Source organism: Aquarana catesbeiana, linkage group LG01, assembly GCF_042186555.1.
Source record: "Aquarana catesbeiana isolate 2022-GZ linkage group LG01, ASM4218655v1, whole genome shotgun sequence".
NCBI lineage: Eukaryota > Metazoa > Chordata > Amphibia > Anura > Ranidae > Aquarana > Aquarana catesbeiana.
In genome coordinates, this window is record NC_133324.1 from 731662968 (window position 1) to 731684527 (window position 21560).

Genomic DNA, 21560 nt, shown 5'->3' on the forward strand with positions numbered 1-21560 from the left:
CCCCCTATGCTGCGTAACATTGCCTCAGACTTACAGAGTTGGAACTCTAAATACTACTCTTGGTTCGGAAGAGCAGCCATTCTCAAAATGACCATTCTACCCCGACTATTGTACCTCCTAAGATCACTACCTGTCGGGATCCCACTGAACTTCTTTAAACAATTACAAGCTATTCTGGCACACTTCCTCTGGGGGCACAAACGTCCCAGAATTAAATTTGCTCTTCTAACTAGACCCAAGGAGCGGGGCGGAATGGGGCTGCCACACTTCCAAAACTATTACCTAGCGACGCATCTAACTAGAGTGATTGACTGGCACTGCCACGGGAAATCAAAAGACTGGGTCAAATTGGAAGAGTCACTGACCATAGGCACACTCAGGTTCTCTCCTTGGATTCCTTGGGGAAAACAACAACATTCTATAAAAAGACACCCACTGACAGGGACCACCATGGAGGCCTTCCAAACGGTGATTAAGAAATCTGACTTAACGACACAACTCAGCCCATTAACTCCTCTACAAAAGAATCCAGATTTCACCCCGGGACTGACGGGCAGAATCTTGCAGTCTCTAAACTCACAAAAGCTATTGACGGCAGGAGATTGCTTCAGAAATGACAGAGTTAAAGACTATGTAACGATAAAAGATGATCACAACCTTCCCCATTTACCTAAATGGTCATACTTTCAAATCCGCAGCTTCATCACAGATAAGACTAAACATCCTCATTTTGAAAGACCTATGAATCCACTAGAGACAGCATGCCACAGGGGGGACGACTTTGTAAAGACGACCTCTGTTGCATACTCTTGGCTTCAATTCCCTGCAACAACTGAAGACAGATTCAGAAGAGAGTGGGCCAGGACACTGCAGAAAGATATTACTGATAATCAGTGGCAGACGGCTTGTACGTTAGCACATAAATGTTCCATCAGCACTAAAATACAGGAGACAGCGTACAAGCTTCTGACTCAATGGTACGCCACCCCCCATAAACTTAAAGCATGGTTCCCAGAGACTTCAGATAGATGTTGGAGATGCAAAAGTGAGATAGGCACTCTCCTACACATTTGGTGGCAGTGCCCGAGCCGCGAAGACTTTTGGACAAAGGTGAGGGACACCATATGACATATCACGGAGACCAGAATCACTCTAGATGCAGCCTGCTGCCTACTCCACATTTCCAATTTCCCGCATAAAAGATATAAAAAATCTCTAACAAACCACCTTCTGAACGCCGCTAAGGCCCTGATACCGCTACGTTGGAAGAGCACTCAGGCTCCTTCTGTAAAGGAGTGGCTTCAGAATGTCTCCGAGATCTGTCTCATGGAAGATTTACTGGCCCAAACCGCAGATGACATAGAAAGATACCACAAGACATGGACCCCCTGGTTCCATTTTAAGGTTACATCAAAATACGATCTCTTAATGAGTAACTAGCACTGCCCTGAACGTAGGAGCTTCTTGCACACCACAAGTCAAGCTCCAGTGCTCTGCAAAGACCAGGGCGAGAGACACTTCTACTTAATAAACAAACCCTTCTCTTTTTATCTCTACTCCTTTTTCTTTCTCTTTCTTCTATCACTTCCTTCCTTACTTTTTAAAGTGAAAATCAAAGATCTCAAAGCTAACTGATAGATATGATGTATGTCATAACATTCTAATTTGTTCCACATACCTAACTAGATGAGATACTGGATAGCATTCAATGCAACTAATTTCCTATATACTCCCAGTTTACACAGTTAGCCAACATAACTCATAGCCTACCTATTATAAGGTGGTCTAGCTGATGGATAAGATACTTGATGTTCACAAAATATTTTGTGCATTTGTTGCAAATCACCAATGTGAGGTGGCTTTGATTGTTAAACTTCTTTAACCTTCAATAAAAACTCTTTGATGGAAAAGAGAAGAGAGACGCCTCTAAGTGTAGCAACATGGTTACATTTAATTAAGGTACAACATTTAGCAACTCACATGGTTCAGGATTAAAAGAGGCACATCTAAGTATGCAGCATCCGGGGTAAAGCTGTCCACATAAACCATCCTCCTCGCAGCCATCGATGTCATCCCTTCCACTCTGCGACCCACAAGCGTTTCAAGCCTCACTTTCAGATCACTCTACTGCAGGGTAGTCTTTCCGGTCACGATTGCAGACTGACAGTGGTGAGAGCCGGAGGTGCGGAGGACGGTCTATGTGGACAGCTTTACCCCGGATGCCTGCATACTTATGCCACGTACACAATAGCGGAATTTCCGTCAGGAAAAGTCCAATGGGAGCCTTTCATCATATATTCCGACCGTGTGTATGCCCCACCTGACTTTTTCTGTCGAAAATTCAGACGGACTTAGATAGAGAACATGTTCTACATTTTTACGACTGAACTAATTACTATTGGAAAAACCGAGATACTCTAATAGGGGAATTGGCGCTGTTCAAAAAATGTACAAATGTATATTAAATAAGTATTAAATAAAGAAAAATTATATATACGTGAAAGTACACCAAAATGTAATGCTATGCCATAAAGTGCTACATGCTAAAAATGTGTATATCAATGAAATGTAATGCACGAAAAAACATACTAACAGTGAAATACAACATCAGATGACATATAATCTCAACAACTGTGAAAAGTGATAAAAATACCAAAATGGTGGTACTAACTGTAAAAAAATGTTAAAAAATATATATGAATAAAAAGTAAAAAATAAAAAGTAAAAAAGAAAAAATACTTTTACAGTGTCCTAGAAAATATATATAAAGTCTGAAAAAAGGCTGTGATATATCAATCCAAAAAATCTTGATGTAATGCTGTGACAAGAGCTCCCCGTCTTCTGTTGCACCCCCAATCGTGCCCTCACTCACCAGAGCGCCTAACCCCTGCAGGGGTAATAGCTGGCCTTCTTTCCAGTTCTCCAGAGGAATGAAGAGCTTTCCTTTTGTCTGAGAGGACATCAGTGGCAGATTGGAAAAGGAGAAAATGACACCGTGGTGAGGAACACCGATCGCTAAGGAACATCATTGCTGGATCCCAACCTACATGCCTATTACCCCTGCAGGGGTTAGGCGCTCTGGTGAGTGAGGGCACGATTGGGGGTGCAACAGAAGACGGGGAGCACTTGTCACAGCATTACATCAAGATTTTTTGGATTGATATATCACAGACTTTTTTCAGACTTTATATATTTTTTCTAGGACACTGTAAAAGTATTTTTTTCTTTTTTACTTTTTATTTTTTACTTTTTATTAATATATATTTTTTAACATTTTTTTACACTTAGTACCACCATTTTGGTATTTTTATCACTTTTCACAGTGGTTGAGATTATATGTCATCTGATGTTGTATTTCACTGTTAGTATGTTTTTTCGTGCATTACATTTCATTGATATACACATTTTTAGCATGTAGCACTTTATGGCATAGCATTACATTTTGGCGTACTGTCACGTATATATAATTTTTCTTTATTTAATACTTATTTAATATACATTTGTACATTTTTTGAACAGCGCCAATTCCCCTATTAGAGTATCTCAGTTATTTTGAATCTCACCTAGGTGATTTTCTGTGTTTCGGGGGGCTGCAGTTCCTTTTTTCTGTCCTAAGCGCGGAATAATTGATTTTCATATTGGAAAAAACGCTCATCTGTATGCTGTTCCGACGAGATTAGCAGGAGCCCAAAAGGTGGCGCAATGGCTATCGCACTTCCTTTTTCTGGTCCAGTAGTACGTGTTGTATGTTCATGACGGTCGGACTTCGGTGTGACCACGTGTATGCAAGACAGCTTGAGCGGAATTCCGTCAGAATTCCGTCGGAGAAACCTTCAGAGTTTATTCCGACGGCAAAACCGCTTGTGTGTACGCGGCATTAGATGTGTCTTTTTTCATCATCAACCATGTGAGTTGCTAAACGTTGTACCTTCATTAAATTTACCCATATTACTACACTTAGAGGCGCCTCTATTTTCTTTTATACTCTATAGCGCCTGATGAATTTTGCTTATAATCCCCTTGTGGAGGCTTCCATTTTTGGATAGACAATTTTATGGCTACACAACCTGGTTACATTGCTATAATCTTTTTATATGAACTATAAACTAAAGGACCTTTGAATAAATGTTGTGGAACGAATCATCTGAGTTTCCATTATTTCTTATGGGGAAATTCACTTTGATATACAAGTGCTTTGGATTACAAGCATGTTTCTGGAACGAATTATGCTCACAATCCAAGGTTTTACTATATTAGCATACATCATACCAATACGTTATAAAAGGTAGTAAGTCTGTATACCGCTGAAACACTAACAGATAAGGAAAAAAAAGTTGAGAACAGGATAGAAAGGATGCAGCTAGAAATCAAGAGACAAAGTAACCACCAACTCCTCTTATTGTCAAGGAGATAGCATGGTTCCCATACAGTATTATCCAGGGTATCACTGAGCCTAGCCATCATCAGTTCCATTAATTCCACATATTTAATTCTCGCATACAATGCTGCCTCTGCCTAAGAGGGGCGATCTCTCTGTTTCCAATGGGAGTGCAACCAGGGGTGTATCTACCACGAGGCAAGCAAGGCAGCGCTGCCCCCAGGCAGAAGGGCAGCAGTGGCTCTTTAACAACTTCCCATCCTTTCGGTGGTTCTACCAGGATAATTTTTTTTATAGCTGGTGGTCGGCTCTCTTGTAATAGCAATCAGAGTCCTCAATTGCAATTACAGGCAGCGAGAGAGGACATGGTCCTCTTCTTGCCGCCTCCTGCGGCTTTTTGGGCTCTCCCATCAGTCTCCCACCAGGAGACCCAAAAGAAAGCGTCCGCCCAAAAGCCAAGCAAAACCAGGATCGGCTTTGATCAGCTGTTCGTAACAGTAAACCGGAAGCGATGGCATGACATCACTTCCGGTTTACTCAGAAACTATCGGCTCCTGTTTTTAAAAATCTAAAGCATTTAAAAACACTGATCTTGGTGTTGAATGCTTTTAAGTGCAGAGGAGGGATTTGGGGTCTTATGGACCCTAGATCTCTCCATAAAGAGCACCTATCAGATGCCTATTGTTGTCACAAGGATATTTACATTCCTTGTGACAGCAATAAAAGTGCTAAAAAAAATAAAGCAACAGTGTAAAAAAAAAAAAAAAAGAATAAAATAAAGGTGAACGCATGTGGCACCTGGGCGAGTCATGTCTCAAGGTCTGATGAGGAAGCCGCCCAATTTTAGTCTTGCCTGGGGCAGCACAAAACCAAAATACACCACTGAGTGCAACTAAACACCCCACCACTGTGAGGATATGTCTTAACAGTTTTTTATTCGCCTTAGAAAGATTCAGGGGAAGTAAACCTAACAAGAATAGTTTATGGTAAAAGGGATTGTGGAGTCAGAAAAGTATTGTAGTAGCATTGTAGTCACACAGCCAGTCACACAGCCAGACACACGGCCAGTCACACAGCCATACAGCCAGTCACACAGCCAATCACACAGCCATACAGCCAGTCACACAGCCAGTCACACAGCCAGACACACAGCCATACAGCCAGTCACACAGCCAATCACACAGCCATACAGCCAGTCACACAGCCATACAGCCAGTCACACAGCCAATCACACAGCCATACAGCCAGTCACACAGCCATACAGCCAGTCACAAAGCCAGACACACAGCCATACAGCCAGTCACACAGCCAGACACACAGCCATACAGCCAGTCACACAGCCAGTCACACAGCCATACAGCCAGTCACACAGCCAGTCACACAGCCATACAGCCAGTCACACAGCCAGTCACACAGACATACAACCAGTCACACAGCCATTCACACATTCACATAGCCAGTTACACAGCCAGTCACATAGACAGTCACATAGCCAGTCACAAAGACTCACCGCCAGTCACACAGTCAGTCACACAGCCAGTCACATAGGCAGTCACACAGACACACAGCCAGACACACAGCCAGTCATACAGACACACAACCAGTCACATAGTCAGTCACATAGCCAGTCACACAGACACACAGCCATTCACACATTTACACAGACACACAGCCAGTCACATAGACAGTCACACAGCCAGTCACACAGACACACAGCCAGTCACACAGAGGCACACAGCTGGTGACCTGGAGTGGAAGTCTGGAACACTTCACGTAGCACAGGCAGGCTGGTGGCAGCTACCAGCACCCAGCTCCTTCCCCAAGCAGCAACCAAATGCAGAACGCACTGTAAGGGGGCGGAGCCAATGTAAATGGAACAGACCGGTTGGTGGGCGGGCCGCTCCCTCCTGCTCTGCTCTCAATGCTGCTGTCTCCTGTCCTGGAAGCTGTGGCTGGTTCTGTCTGGACAAGTCAGGACAAGTCAGGACTCTGGAGAGGTGAAGAGGTGGAGAGGCAGAGCAGCGAGACCGAGCCCTGTCAGCCAGAGCTTCCCTCAGCCCAAGCCATGCCCACAGCCTGGGCCGGCGCATCCAGAAGTCAGGAGGTGTAATAGCAGGCATCAGCAACAAAACTACAGTGAATTAGTACCGAGTATGGCCGTCCGTCGTCCGCGCCACTAATTAACCCCTTACTGCCGAGCGTACACAGATGTGCATACTCGGCTTTCCGGGGTTATACAGCTGCAGGCATCATCTCGGTACCGTCGTTTAGAGCGGGCGATCGGCTATCTGAGTATAACAACCGATGCGGCTAAAAGCCGCTTGGCTGTTATACCGGGGGAGCGGGAGGGGACGTCCCCCCCTCCCGCTGCCTCCCGCCGCTCTTACCGGGCCTCCTGTTCCGGGAGGCCCGGTGACCAATCGGCTGCCTCCGGCGGCTGGGGGCGGGCTAGAACGAACCCATGAGCGGCTTCGTTCCAGCCTCCTAATCGTAAACACGGACGCGACGTCATGACGTCACTTCCCGTTTACTCGGCTGCCAATGGCGCCGGTTTTAAAAAAATATACAGTATTCAGAATCGCCGTTTTCGGCGATCTGAATACTCTGAAGTGCAAAGGAGGGATCGGGGGTCTTTTAGACCCCCGATCCCTTCATAAAGAGTACCTGTCACCATCTATTACTGTCACAAGGGATGTTTACATTCCTTGTGACAGCAATAAAAGTCATCAAAAAAAAATTTTTTTTAAACACAATTTATAAATATAATAATAAGTAAAATAAATAAGAAAAAACACATTTTTAAAGCGCCCCCGTCCCCGCGAGCTCGCGCAGCAAAGAAAACGCATACGGAAGTCGCACCCGCATATGTAAACGGTGTTCAAATCACAGGTGTGAGGTATCGCCGCGATCATCAGAGCGAGAGCAATAATTCTAGCACTAGACCTCCTCTGTAACTCTAACCTGGTAACCGTAAAAAAAAAAAAAATCTAAAGCATCGCCTATGGAAATTCTTAGGTACCGTAGTTTGTCGCCATTCCACGAGTGTGTGCAATTATAAAGCGTGGCATGTTTGGTATCTATTTACTCGGCGTAACATCATCTTTCACATTATACAAAAAAAATGTGGTAACTTTACTGTTTGGATTTTTAAAAATTCATGAAAGTGTCCCTTTTCCCAAAATTTGCGTTTAAAACACTGCTGCACAAATACCGTGTGATATAAAATATTGCAACAATCTCCATTTTATTCTCTAGATTCTCTGCTAAAAAAATATATATAATGTTTGGGGGTTCTAAGTAATTTTCTAGCAAAAAATACGGATTTTAACTTGTAAACACCAAATTTCAAAAATAGGCTTAGTCATGAAAGGGTTAAACAGTGCAGCAGAGCACAACGCACACCTGCCCAAGATCGGCCCTGCAGCAGGGATATCATGTAGCACTTGCGGATGTCAGGGAGCCGCAGCCAAGATTCGGGAGAGTTGGGATGTTTGTTTTAGAATGTGGGTGGTCCTAGGTAGGATTCCAGTGTGCTTGGTCTGATTTTAAAGCGGAGCTCCACCCAAAAGGGAAAGTTTCACTTATCTGCCTCCTCCACTGCCACATTTGGCACCTTTTGGGGGGGAGCGGGTACTGAGCGAACAGAGATGGAAGTTTGCCAACCCTCCTTCTCCCGCAGCCAGCCTATATTCACAAAGTGCAGTGCACATTGCGAATGCGCAATAGGGAACCCGCTGTGAGGCCACAAGGTTTCACTGCTGGTTTGCATTAGTCAAGATGGCGGTGGCAGCACCCGATAGCCAACTGAAAAATCGGCTCGGGTGAGGACACCACTGGATCCCTGGAAAAGGGAAGTGTCCTAATATGAAAAGTCAGCAGCTACAGTATTTGTAGCTGCTGACTTAATTTTTCCTGAAGGAGCCTGGAGCTCCTCCTTAATAAAGATGGATGTGATCTGACATCATCATTGCACAACTTTCTGCTTTCCTGATCAGAATAAAAACAGAATTAACGTGGAATGATAGGCAAAACTTTTTTTTTATAATTTGGATGGAGCAAGGAAGGCTTATATAACCCCTGAGAGATTTCGTTTTCATCATCTGTGTCCCATTGTAGAGGTTTCCCTTCACTTCCTGTCCCATTGCCAAACAGGAAGTGAGGAAATCCCTGCAAATTAAGGGAATCCCTTGGGGCCCCCAAAATACCAAAATGTAGATTTTTTTTATTTTCCCTTTCAATGATAATAGTAAACAGGACAAATAGAGAGGATGAATCTCCTGACAGGGGTCCTGATCCCTCTCCACTCCATCCAAAACATAAAAAAAAAAGGTTTGCCTTTAACCGCTTGCCGACCAGCCGCCGTCATTTTTCTGCAGCAGGTCGGCACGAACCGTAGTAGCTATACGTCGGCTCACGGGATCAGGATAGCAGGCACACACGGGGGTGCCGATGCTCGTGGCCGACAGTCTCGATGACCGCCGGCCACGAGCGAACGCGAGCAGGAGAGACAGAACAGGGACGAGTGTGTGCATATCACCGACATTACTAGTAAAAAAAAAAAATTATAATAAAAATGCTATAAATCTATCCCCTATTTTGTAGACGCTATAACTTTTGCACAAACCAATCAACATATGCTTATTGTGATTTTTTTACCAAAAATATGTAGAAGAATACATATCGGCCTAAACTGAGAAAAAATTTGTTTTTTTTAACTGCTTCAGCCCCGGAAGATTTTACCCCCTTCCTGACCAGAGCACTTTTTGCGATTCGGCACTGCGTCATTTAACTGACAATTGTGAGGTCGTAGGACGTTGCACGCAAACAAAATTGACATCCTTTTTTTCCCCACAAACAGAGCTTTCTTTTGGTGGCATTTGATCACCTCTGTGGTTTTTATTTTTTGCGCTATAAACAAAAAATAAGCGACAAGTTTGAAAAAAAACATAATATTTTTAAATTTTTGCTATAAAAAATATCCCCCAAAAATATATAAAAAATTTTTTTCCTGAGTTTAGGCCGATATGTATTCTTCTATATATTTTTGGTAAAAAAAATCGCAATAAGCATATATTGATTGGTTTGTGCAAAAGTTATAGCGTCTACAAAATAGGGCATAGTTTTATGGCATTTTTATTATTTTTTTTTTTTTTTTACTAGTAATGGCGGCGATCTGCGATTTTTATCGGGACTGCGACATTATGGCAGACATGTCGGACACTTTTGACACTATTTTGGGACCATTGGCATTTTTACAGCAATCAGTGCTATGAAAATGCATTGGTTACTGTAAAAATGTCACTGGCAGTGAAGGGGTTAACCACTAGGGGGCAATCAAGGGGTTAACGTGTTCCCTAGTGTGTGTTCTAACTGAAGGGGGGGGGGGTGGGACTTTGCAGGGGAGATGACAGATCGCTGTTCATACTCTGTATGAATAGACAATATGTCTGTTCTCCCCCTCAGAGAACCAGAAACTGTGTGTTCACACACAGATCCCGGTTCTCCAGCAGTGTTCGTGACCCCCAGGCACTCGCATCGGCTCCGTGGGCTTCGCCACAGGCCGAAGCGACATTACATAATGTTGTTTCGCCCAGCCGTGCTATTCTGCCAGAGTACAACTGCAGCGGCTGATCGGCAAGTGGTTTAAAAAATGGGGATATTTATTATAGCAAAAAGTACAAAATATTTTGTTTTGTTTTTTCAAAATTGTCGCATTTCTTTTGTTTATATCACAAAAAATAAAAACTGCAGAGGCAATCAAATACCACCAAAAGAAAGCTCTATTTGTGGGGGAAAAAAGGACGTCAATTTGGTTTGGCTGCGACGTTGCACGTACGTGCAATTGTCAGTTAAAGCGACGCAGTGCCGAATCGCAAAAAATGGCCTGGTCATTCAGCAGCCAAATCTTCCGGGGCTGAAGAAGTTAATTATGCTTTAAATCTTTCAATCCTTTTGGCCTAATGCACACAGAGCATTTGCACAGCTCTCCTAAATGCCTTTCCTCCTGACAGCAGCATTTGGACAAAAAAAAAAACGCTTGTTGTGCCTAAGCACATCTGGAAAAAAAAAAAGCCAGACACCCCTAAAAGCAGTTTCTTCTGCTCAGTGTGCATGACAGCCAAGGAAGCTTCCACCTTAGCCTCTGTTTGACCTGCAGTTGCCACTGAGCTACACAAGTGATCAAGTGATGACATCAGCTATTGGATGGCTTGACAGTCCAGGTGGGAGCATGTCTTCAATGTAACTGATTTGGTTAACCACTAAATCAGTTTGTTCAGTTACATTTTTAAAGCAATTGGAATTTTACATTTGGACTTAACCACTTCAGCCCCGGAAGATTTGGCTGCTCAATGACCATGCCATTTTTTGCGATGCGGCACTGCGTTGCTTTAACTGACAATTGCGCAGTTGTGTGACGTTGCACCCATACAAAATTGATGTCTTTTTTTCCCACAAATAGAACTTTCTTTTGGTGGTATTTGATCATCTCTGCAGTTTTTATTTTTTTGCGCTATAAACAAAAAAAGAGCGACAATTTTGAAAAAAAACAAAACAATATTTTGTTCTTTTTTGCTATAATAAATATCCTACATTTTTTTAAAAAAAAGCAAATTATTTCCTCAGTTTAAGCCAATATGTATTCTACATATTTTTGGTAATAAAAATCACAATAAGCGTATATTGATTGGTTTGCGCAAAAGTTATAGCGTCTACAAAATAGGGGAAATATTTATGGCATTTTTATTATAATTTGTTTTTTTACTAGTATTGGCGGTGATCAGCATTTTTTATCAGGACTGCGACATTATGACGGACACTTTTGTGGGACCATTGTCATTTATAAAGCTATAAAAATGTACTGATTACTATGTAAATGTCACTGGCAGGGAAGGGGTTAACACTAGGGGGCCATCAAGGGGTTAACTGTGTTCCCTATGTGTGTTTCTAACTGTGTGGTGAGAGGACTGACTGGGTGAGGAGAGCGATCGTTGTTCATACTTAGTATGAACAACAGATTGCTCTCCTCTCCCCAGACAGCATGGAGATCCGTCTGTTTACATTGACAGATCTCCGTTCTGTCTCTGCGTGGAGCGATCGCGGGAACCCGGCGGACACATCTACAGGGGTTTTTATTTTTTTTAAGCACATGATTAGAGCCCGAGGCTCTAATTGGCTTCAAAAAGATTGGGCTCGGGGAGCAGAGCACTGCACTAACATTAGCGAATCAATGTTCGCTATTTTCTTCCTGCTTCTTCAATCGGGACAGGAAACAGGTCCTAAGACCGGATTGGCTGGGAGGAGAAGCGACTGGATTGGCTGGGAGGGGAAGCCGCCGGGACCTGGCTAGAGAAAGTGCTAGCGGGACGGTGAGCGAGTGGGCAGGCAGGGTTTATTTGATGCCCCCCCCCAAAAAAAAAAATTTGAACTGATAACAATAATCCAGCCTGGAATCATGGGGTGACCCGTGACATCATTCTTCTCTATTGAATTGCACACATCCCTCACTTATCACTCTACTTCTGCCTGATATGAACAAACTCCGACACACTCCCCGCTTCTCTCATTTATATCGTTGTGACAACACATATTCGCTCCCATTGTAAAAGCGGAAAGTAACTTACCTGCGTCTCTGCACCGCTTCTATACTCCTATTAGAACGTGTACACCGGGTAACCACGGCAACCTCGCACAACACTCCCAGGAAGGTATTCCCCGCCCACCCTCCAAGGTTAAACCAATCGCTTTCTTCATGCAAATGCTGTTCGGTCTCATGCGTGGGAACACGCTCAGATGGAAAGGTGAACCTGATTGGTTCTTGTGGACGCGGCAGAAGCACCGAGCTCCCAATGAGAGCGTTGCAGGTTGTGATAGGAGAGAAGGCACAGCGAGTCACCAGAGCTTGTGGCAGAGCAGAGACCGTCCATAGACTTGTGTTGGAGCAGTCATAGACAGCCATAGATTAGTGCTCAGAGGGCGCGTAGACTTTGTAGCAGTACACAGAGAACATTGTGTGTACAATTCATGTTCAAAATTGTGAATTTAGTGGTCTGTAACAGCCGAAAGCTTGGTGCCCACGGCATTAACTACTTAAGGACCGAGCCTCTTTCTGCGATGTGTGGTTTACAAGTTAAAAAGTTTTTTTTTGCTAAAAAATTACTTAGAACTTCCAAACGTTATACATTTTTTTTTTCTAACACCCTAGAGAATAAAATGGCGGTCGTTGCAATACTTTTTGTCACACTGTATTTGCGCAGCGATCTTACAAGCACACTTTTTTTTTGTGGAAAAAATACACTTTTTTTAATTAAAAAAATAAGATAACAGTAAAGTTAGCCCATTTTTTTTTTTATATTGTTACGCAGAGTAAATTGATACCCAACATGTCACCCTTCAAAATTGCGCCAGCTCGTGGAATGACGACAAACTTTTACCCTTAAAAATCTCCATAGGCGACATTTAAAAAATTCTACAGGTTGCATGTTGTGAGTTACAGAGGAGGTCTAGGGCTAGAATTATTGCTCTCGCTCTACCGATCGTGGCGATACCTCCCATGTGTGGTTTAAACAGTTTTCATACGCTGGAGCTACTCACGTGTGCATACGCTTCTACACGCGAGCTCGTCGGGATGGGGCGTGTTTAAAAAAAATATATATATATATTATTTATTTTACCCTTTATTTTTTATTTTTACACTGGTTTTTTTTTTTTTTTTTTTTTAATTGTCACTTTTATTCCTATTACAAGGAATGTAAACATCCCTTGTAATAGAAAAAAAGCATGACAGGACCTCTTAAATATGAGATCTGGGGTCAAAAAGACCTCAAATCTCATATTTAGACTAAAATGCAATAAAAAAAAAAATTGTCATTTAAAAAAATTATTTTAAAAAAAATGGCCCTTTAAGAGCTGTGGGCGGAAGTGACGTTTTGACGACTCTTCCGCCCAGCAGTTGTATGGAGACGGATGGGGGCCATCTTCCCCTCACTCGTCTCCATGCACAGCTAACGACAGGACGCGATCGCCGCTGCCGATGGCTCCGGTAAGCGGCGGAGGGCACCTGATCGCGGCGGGAGGGTGAGGCCCTCTCCCGCCACCGATAAAAGTGATCTCGCGGCGAATCCACCGCAGAGACCACTTTTATCTTGTAGCAGACCGCCCACTGAAGAAGGGGATACCGGGGTTATGGCAGCTAGCTGCTGCCATAACAACGATATCCTCCTTCAAACAACCGACCTAAACCTGTGTCGGGTGGTCTGTAAGTGGTTAAAAAGCTCAATAGGCGTTTTATTTAAAAAGTCTTGTTTTAAACGCAGTTTTCACACTTGTGTGACTTGTCCTGCGACTAGGGACTGCCTAGTCGCATGACAAGTCGTTCCCCATGATTTCCAATGATAACCAATCATATGTGCGACTTCAAGTCGTACCGACTTCAAAGTAGTCCCTGTACTACTTTGGTCCGACTTTCATGCGAGTTGAGGTCCATAGATCTCAAGTTTACACAGGTATTCCCTGAAATTGTGGCAAAATCGTGCCCAGTGCGAAAGAGGGCCTTAATGCGTTCCATTAAAACCAATGTATAGTGGGTTTTTATATGGGTTTTGCATGTATTTTTCTCCCTGAGTCATTTGGGAAAAATGGACACATGACTCAAAAAACACACTAATAAAAACGCATGTTGTGTTTTTGGTGCGATACCATTGTCTACAATGAAAGATGTTTTTTTCACAAAACGCTCTAAAGATGCAGCAAGCAGGACTGAACAGTTATAAAGTATTTAAAGGTCACTCTTTTACATGTGCTTTGTGACACGCTGAGCACAGATGTGAACAGGCCTAAGACACTCGTGAGAATTCCAACACTCTGCCTGTCTCTGTACCCCAAGTTAGTCAGTCTTAAAGCGTTTGTTACCCTAAAAAAAAAAAAAAAAAAAAATTGGATCCTGTTCTTCTAAAGCCGGGGGTCTCCAAACTTTCGAAAAACAAAGGACTAGTTTACTTCCCTCCAAACTTTAGGCGGGCTGGACTGTGGCCAGTGGGAGTTGAAAATGCCTTGGCATCGGCGGTGGGAGTAAACAACACCATAGGCTTGGTGGTCAGTGGTAGTAAAGAAATTACATCATTGGTGTCAGTGTGAGGAATAGTGCCCCAGTGGGAAACTTAGTTCCCCATCTCTGGTGTCAGTGGAAGGAATACTACCCTATTGAATAGTCCCCTGAGGGCCGGATAAAGGCAAGCAGAGGGCCACATTCAGGCTGCAGTTTGGAGACCTCTGCTCCAAAGCATGAATAACAGCACATTGCTTGTGCTGTGTAATTTGGCCCCTTCTATCACCTAAAATACCTGTCTGATCCTGCCTGGTTCTGCCCTTCCCTATGAAATCTTTATCATGGCTGCTGAACCCTGACACCGTGGTCAGTTTACATGCCTCTGTTGTCTCTCCTCTGGCCTCTCCCCTCTCCCTCCCTGCCTGTCAGCTCCTACCAGTGCCCACCCCTCCCCTCCTGCTACTGAGATTACTTTGTATTTCCATTCAATGCTCTGTGGTTAAAAATGATAGGTGCCCAGTGTGTGTGCTTTATGAAAAAAAAAATGCTGCTATATACCTGATTTCAGAACACCGATTGGCGCTCACGTAACCAGACGCCTCTCACCGGGGGATTCTCGGCTCCTGCTGCAGCTGTCAGATCGAGAAAAGGGAGAGGTGGCTGGTCACTTGAGCACCGAGCGGTGCTCTGAAATAAGGTATATAGCAGCATTTTTTTTATAAAGCACACACACTGGGGCACTTATTATAAAACATTGAGGATTGTATGAAATTATGCTACTAAACCCAGGACCCTGCATTCACTATATTTGATCTCCCAAAGTACACAGAACATGGAAATGCAATTTTATTAAATATAAACGGTTAAATACCTTTTCTCATCAGCAGTATATAGCAGTCTTGTGACTTCTATCACTGTCTGTTTAAATCTTGTAGGAGGAGTTTTCATTCTCCTCCGACTGTCCTATGAGGCTGCAGGACCCCTGAGCCCCTGTCTGGACAATGCTGATTGGCTCTGTGCAGATCACATGCATTCTCCCAAAAAAAAATAACAAAGAAAAACACTAGCAATACACACGAAACTTAGCATGTGCAGCCCGACTCCATAGACTCTGTGTTATCAGGAAATTATTAGCAGTCAGTGGAAGGGGGGTAGGATCTGTGCATACAGGATCAAACAGCCTTTCTACACAATGCACAGGATTAACCGCTTAGGTTCCACAGTGAGTATAACAAGCATGCGTTACTGCATATACAGTCTGATTTTACTATTGTGGGTTTAGTAACACTTTAACAACCACTTAAAATATATCCAGTTTTGTTGCCCACAACCTGAAGGTAATTATTTTTGAATTTAGGGCATTAAAGTGATATTAAGTACACTAAATTCAAAAAGGTCTGTACCACATGAGCTTCAGATTGTATAAAAGCAGTGTGAACAACAAGCTTTGTCAAAGCATTTGCAGAGCTTTCAGCGAGCTTTGTTGAAGCATTTAAAGTACTATTCAAGAAGCTGCTAGCAGGCTTTAAGTGATACCAAAGTCTAATTTTTTTGTTTTGAAAAACAACAAACATGTTGTACTTACCTGCTCTATGCAGTGGTTTTGCACAGAGCAGCCCAGATCCTCCTCTTCTTTGGGTCCCTCGCCAGCACACCTGGCCCCTCCTTCCACCCGAGCCAAGACGATGCTCTGTGTGTCCATTCAGACACGGAGCCGAGAATCGGCTCCCACCTAGGGTTGCCACCTCATCCCTTTAAACCCGAACACATATTAATTTTATATAGACAGATGTGTAAATGATCACCCTATGCAAACCATCAAACCATCAAAGCGGGGCTATTCTCAATCACAAACAATGACTAATACATAAATGTCTTTGTAAAGTGCAAGCAAAGAAATGCAGGCAGAAAAATTCCAGCAAAGGCACAAAAAAAGGAACTTGGTCTGGAGTCTCGTATATGGGTAGCAGATCTGATGAGTGCACCTTTCACCATCTGTTATGACACCCCGTGCTGCACACACCCCCCGTAAGGGGTTCTAACTCACCGGAATCTCTTTGACGCTCTTTGAAAAAGTCTGAATGACGAAACTAGTCAAAGCGTGACCCCACGGCAACCGTAATCACGTGAGGACCGATACCAGCGGGAGGAAGTGCCGATCAGCTGTGACTGCTTATCATCCGTCCAGCCTGTACCCCGCTCCTATATGTCTCGGGAGGAGTTACTTGAGTTATCTTGTATTACCAACCGACCGAAAGCTAGAGGGCCAATATTGGAAGGGACTTGCGCCCACAGATCCGTTCAGTTTACTTTATTTATTTTGTTTCTTTGATTTACAATAAATTATCAAAACGGTACTGGACTATTTGGGGTCTCTTCTTTACATATGGACACTGTTGCTGCTTTTTGACTACCAATCCTGGAGGACCTCGGGAGTAATCAGAGTGAGGATATTACCCAAGGCTTGTTAACCTTTTGGTTCCGGTGAGTTAGAACCCCTTGCGGGGGGGTGTGCAGCACGGGGTGTCATAACAGATGGTGAAAGGTGCACTCATCAGATCTGCTACCCATATACGAGACTCCAGACCAAGTTCCTTTTTTTGTGCCTTTGCTGGAATTTTTCTGCCTGCATTTCTTTGCTTGCACTTTACAAAGACATTTATGTATTAGTTATTGTTTGTGATTGAGAATAGCGCCGCTTTGATGGTTCGATGGTTCGCATAGGGTGATCATTTACACATCTGTCTATATAAAATTTGCTTTTTACTAAGTGGCTGCTGAGAGACATCTCATTCTGTAATTAGGTGACATGAGGTTAAATCACTGCTGTTAAACACATTTCCATCTACATATACCTAATATCCCTAAGCACTGAGATAGGAGAATTGAGGCAGGGTGTATTGTCTCCTTTTTTTTGTTTATACATATTAATTATAAGTTTCCTTGGCTAATTTAATGCAGATAAGGCACTAAGTGAGTTTAACATCTTAATCAGCCACAGAACCTGTGTAATTAATATGTGTTCGGGTTTAAAGGGATGAGGTGGAAACCCTAGCCCCACCCCCTCTCCTTCTCATTGGCTCACTGACTTCTAAGATCTGAGATCTAAGTTGCATTAAAAGTTGCACCAAAGTAGTTCAAGAACCTTTTCAAAAGTCGCTGTGATTTGAAGCTTTACTGAATAGAATGGCCTGCGAATCCTCATGTGATTTTGATGTCCAAAGTTGCATGACAAATCGCACAAGTGTGACTGGAGCACAAAAGCTTTAACAAAGCTGACTGAAAGCTCTGCAAATGCTTTGTCAACCCTTGCTATTTCCCAGTGATGGCCAGTCAATAAGGAGCACAGGGGCTCCGCCCCCCTCTCCCCAAAGTTTTAACATGTTAAAAAACTGTTAGTCATATATATTTATTAAAAATAAATTGTATTTCGTTCATGACGTATGTGTGGCACCTGACTGATGGGTGTCTATTAGGTCCTTAAAGAGAAACCTCAGTCTGCTCACATAATTTGTAATAAAAACATCTTTGCCATTCTGAAGCTTCCTTCCAACCACTTTGCATATTATTTTATATACACTGTGATTCTGTACTTGCCAAAAATGCTGCAGAAATCTTGCTCCACTGAGTCTGGCTGCATCCATTTTAACTGTGGGCATCTGAAGCTGTTCCTGGATTTACACAGACACACAGAGGCACACCTCCAGCTATGCAGCCCTGCAGCTCTCATTTGTCCTCTTATGATTCAACCCCCCACCCTTCCTGGCAAACTCTCACAAGTGTGAGAGAGAGAGCTGTGCATGATGTCATAAGTAGGGATGGTCCCGATGTTCGAGTCGAATGTAAGTTTGATTAGAACATAGGGTGTTCGCCCGTTCGCCAAATCCCAAACATTATGGGGCATTCGCGGGAAATTTGAGCGCCGCGAAACGCCCCATAATGCACTGCGAGATCACAGTGCACTGATGCCTGATGATTGGCCAAAGCATGCACCTGACCTGCATGCTTTGGCCAATCAAAGTACGCTCTGCTGTGAGAGCCATGATTGGCCAAAGGCAGGGTGCCTTTAGCCAATCATGGCTTAGGGAGCTAAGTCCAGGTCCCACACTGTATGAGGCTGAATACACAGCAGCCGTATATAGTATGCTTATGAATGAGAGAACGTTAGCTAGAAGCAGGTTAGTTAGTGGCGTGCAGGCAATTTAGTATACAGTGTAGTTTAGACTATATATACAGTGCAGGCAGTGTATTAATATATATATATATATATATATATATATATATATATATATATATATATATATATATATATATACATATATATATATATATATATATACATACTCTGCATTCAGTGTAGACTATATATACAGGGCAGGCAGTCTAATGTGTGTATATATGTATATATATATATATATATATATATATATATACACAGTATCTCACAAAAGTGAGTACACCCCTCACCCCCCCTGAAAATATTTTATTATATATTTTCATGTGACAACACTGAAGAAATGACACTTTGCTACAATGTAAAGTGGTGAGTGTACAGCTTGTATAACAGTGTAAATTTGCTGTTCAATCAAAATACCTCAACACACAGCCATTAATGTCTAAACCGCTGGCAACAAAAATGAATACACCCCTAAGTGAAAATCTCCAAATTGGGCCCAAAGTGTCAATATTTTGTGTGGCCACCATTATTTTCCAGCACTGCCTTAACCCTCTTGGGCATGGAGTTCACCAGAGCTTCACAGGTTGCCACTGGAGTCCTCTTCCACTCCTCCATGACGACATCACTGTGCTGGTGGATGTTAAAGACCTTGCGCTCCTCCATCTTCCATTTGAGGCTACCCCATAGATGCTCAATAGGGTTTAGGTCTGGAGACATGCTTGGCCAGTCCATCACCTTTACCCTCAGCTTCTTTAGCAAGGCAGCAGTCGTCTTGGAGGGGTGTTTTGGGTCATTATCATGTTGGCATACTGCCTTGCGGGCCAGTCTCTGAAGGGAGGCGATCATGCTCTGCTTCAGTAAGTCACAGTACAAGTTTGCATTCATGGTTCCCTCAATGTGCCAGCAGCACTCATGCAGCCCCAGACCACGACACTCCCACCACCATGCTTGACTGTAGGCAAGACACACTTGTCTTTGTATTCCTCACCTGGTTGCCGTCACACACGCTTGACACCATCTGAACCAAATAAGTTTATCTTGGTCTCATCAGACCACAGGACATGGTTCCAGTAATCCATGTCCTTAGTCTGCTTGTCTTCAGCAAACTGTTTGCGGGCTTTCTTGTGCATCATCTTTAGAAGAGGTTTCCTTCTGGGACGACAGCCATGCAGACAAATTTGATGCAGTGTGCGACGTATGGTCTGAGCACTAACAAGCTGACCCCCCAGCCCTTCAACCTCTGCAGCAATGCTGGCAGCACTCATACATCTATTTCCCAAACTCAACCTCTGGATATGATGCTGAGCACCTGCACTCAACTTCTTTGGTTGACCATGGCGAGGCCTGTTCTAAGTAGAACATGTCCTCTTAAACCGCTGTATGGTTTTGGCCACCATGCTGCAGCTCAGTTTCAGGGTCTTGGCAATCTTCCTATAGCCTAGGCCATCTTTATGTACAGCAACAGTAGTTTTTTTCAGATCCTCAGAGAGTTTTTTGCGATGAGGTGCTATGTTGAACTTCCAGTGACCAGTATGTGAGAGTGAGGCTAGGTTTCCACTAGTGCGTCCCCAAAGTCGCGCGATTTTGCCGCGATTTTTTACCGCGATTTTACCGCGACTTTTTACCGCGATTTGAAGCAATGCCTGTATCTATGGACCTCAAGTCGCATCAAAGTGGGACCAAAGTAGTGCAGGGACTACTTTGAAGTCGCTGCGACTTGAAGTCGCACAGATATGAACGGTACTCATTGGAAATCATGGGAAACAATTTGTCATGCGACTTTTCAGTCCCAAGTCGCATGAAAAGTCGCACTAGTGGAAACAGAGCCTGAGAGTGATAACACCAAATTTAACACACCTGCTCCCCATTCACACCTGATACCTTGTAACACTAACGAGTCACATGACACCGGGGAAGGAAAATGGCTAATTGGGCCCAATTTGGAAATTTTCACTTATAGGTGTACTCACTTTTGTTGCCAGCGGTTTAGACATTAATGGCTGTGAGTTGAGTTATTTTGAGGGGACAGCAAATTTACACTGTTATACAAGCTGTACACTCACTACTTTACATTGTAGCGAAGTGTCATTTCTTCAGTGTTGTCACATGAAAAGATATACGAAAATATTTACAAAAAATGTGAGGGGTGTACTCACTTTTGTGAGATATGTAAATACAGTGCAGTCAGTGTAGAACATATATACAATGTAGGCAATGTAATATATATAATATATATAGTGCAGTCAGCGTACAGTATATAATACAGTGTATTAAAGTGGTTAAGGGGAACCCTATGACAGAATTAAGAAAAAAAATGGCATGGGTCCCCCCCGCAGTCCACACCACGCCCTTTGGGTCTGGTATAGATTTTAAGAGGAGCTCTGTGCCAACATTTTTAAAAGAAAAAGTGTGGGATCCACCTCAAAATCCATACCAGACCCTTATCCGTGCAAGCAGCCTGGCAGGCCAGGATGGGGGGGGGATGAGAGAGCGCCCCCCCCCTCCTGGACCATACCAGGCCGCTTCCCCTTAACATGGGGAGGGTGATTTGGGGAAGGACCCCAAAGCACCTTGTCCCCATGTTAATGGGGTTAAGGGCCTCGTCCCCACAACTCTGGCCTGGTGGTTGTGGGGGTCTGTGGGCGGGGGGCTTATCGTAATCTGGAAGCTCCCTTTAACAAGGGGGCCCCCAGAACCCGGTCCCCCTATGTGAATGGGTATGGAGTACATTGTACTCCTACTCATTCTCCAAAAAAGTGTCAAAAAAGTAAAAACCACAATAGAAAGTTTTTGACAATTCCTTTATTAAAAAAAAAAAAGTGTCCCACGATGTCCATCCATCTTCAATCACGCCGCGCGACGGACGCGAAAAATAGAACAAAAAAAGAAACCTCCGCCTCGATGGGATGCGTCCCACCAACTGCTGTCTCTTGGCTGTGACAGCTGTTATATAGGCAAGG

At 43.5% G+C, this 21560-nt stretch overlaps 1 protein-coding gene across 4 annotated transcripts in view; it reads right to left on the bottom strand.

Moving 5' to 3' along the window:
* Positions 1-12133, bottom strand: part of TTC29 (tetratricopeptide repeat domain 29) — a 416217-nt gene extending 404084 nt beyond the window's left edge. For 3 of the 4 annotated variants that reach the window (XM_073604698.1, XM_073604674.1, XM_073604689.1), the window contains exon 1: positions 12001-12097. The gene's annotated coding sequence lies outside the window, so the exon portion shown is untranslated. Of the gene's footprint in view, positions 1-12000 lie in introns of all 4 variants that reach the window. The other variant, XM_073604681.1, reaches the window with a different exon arrangement.
* Between the last annotated feature and the right edge of the window lie 9427 nt (positions 12134-21560).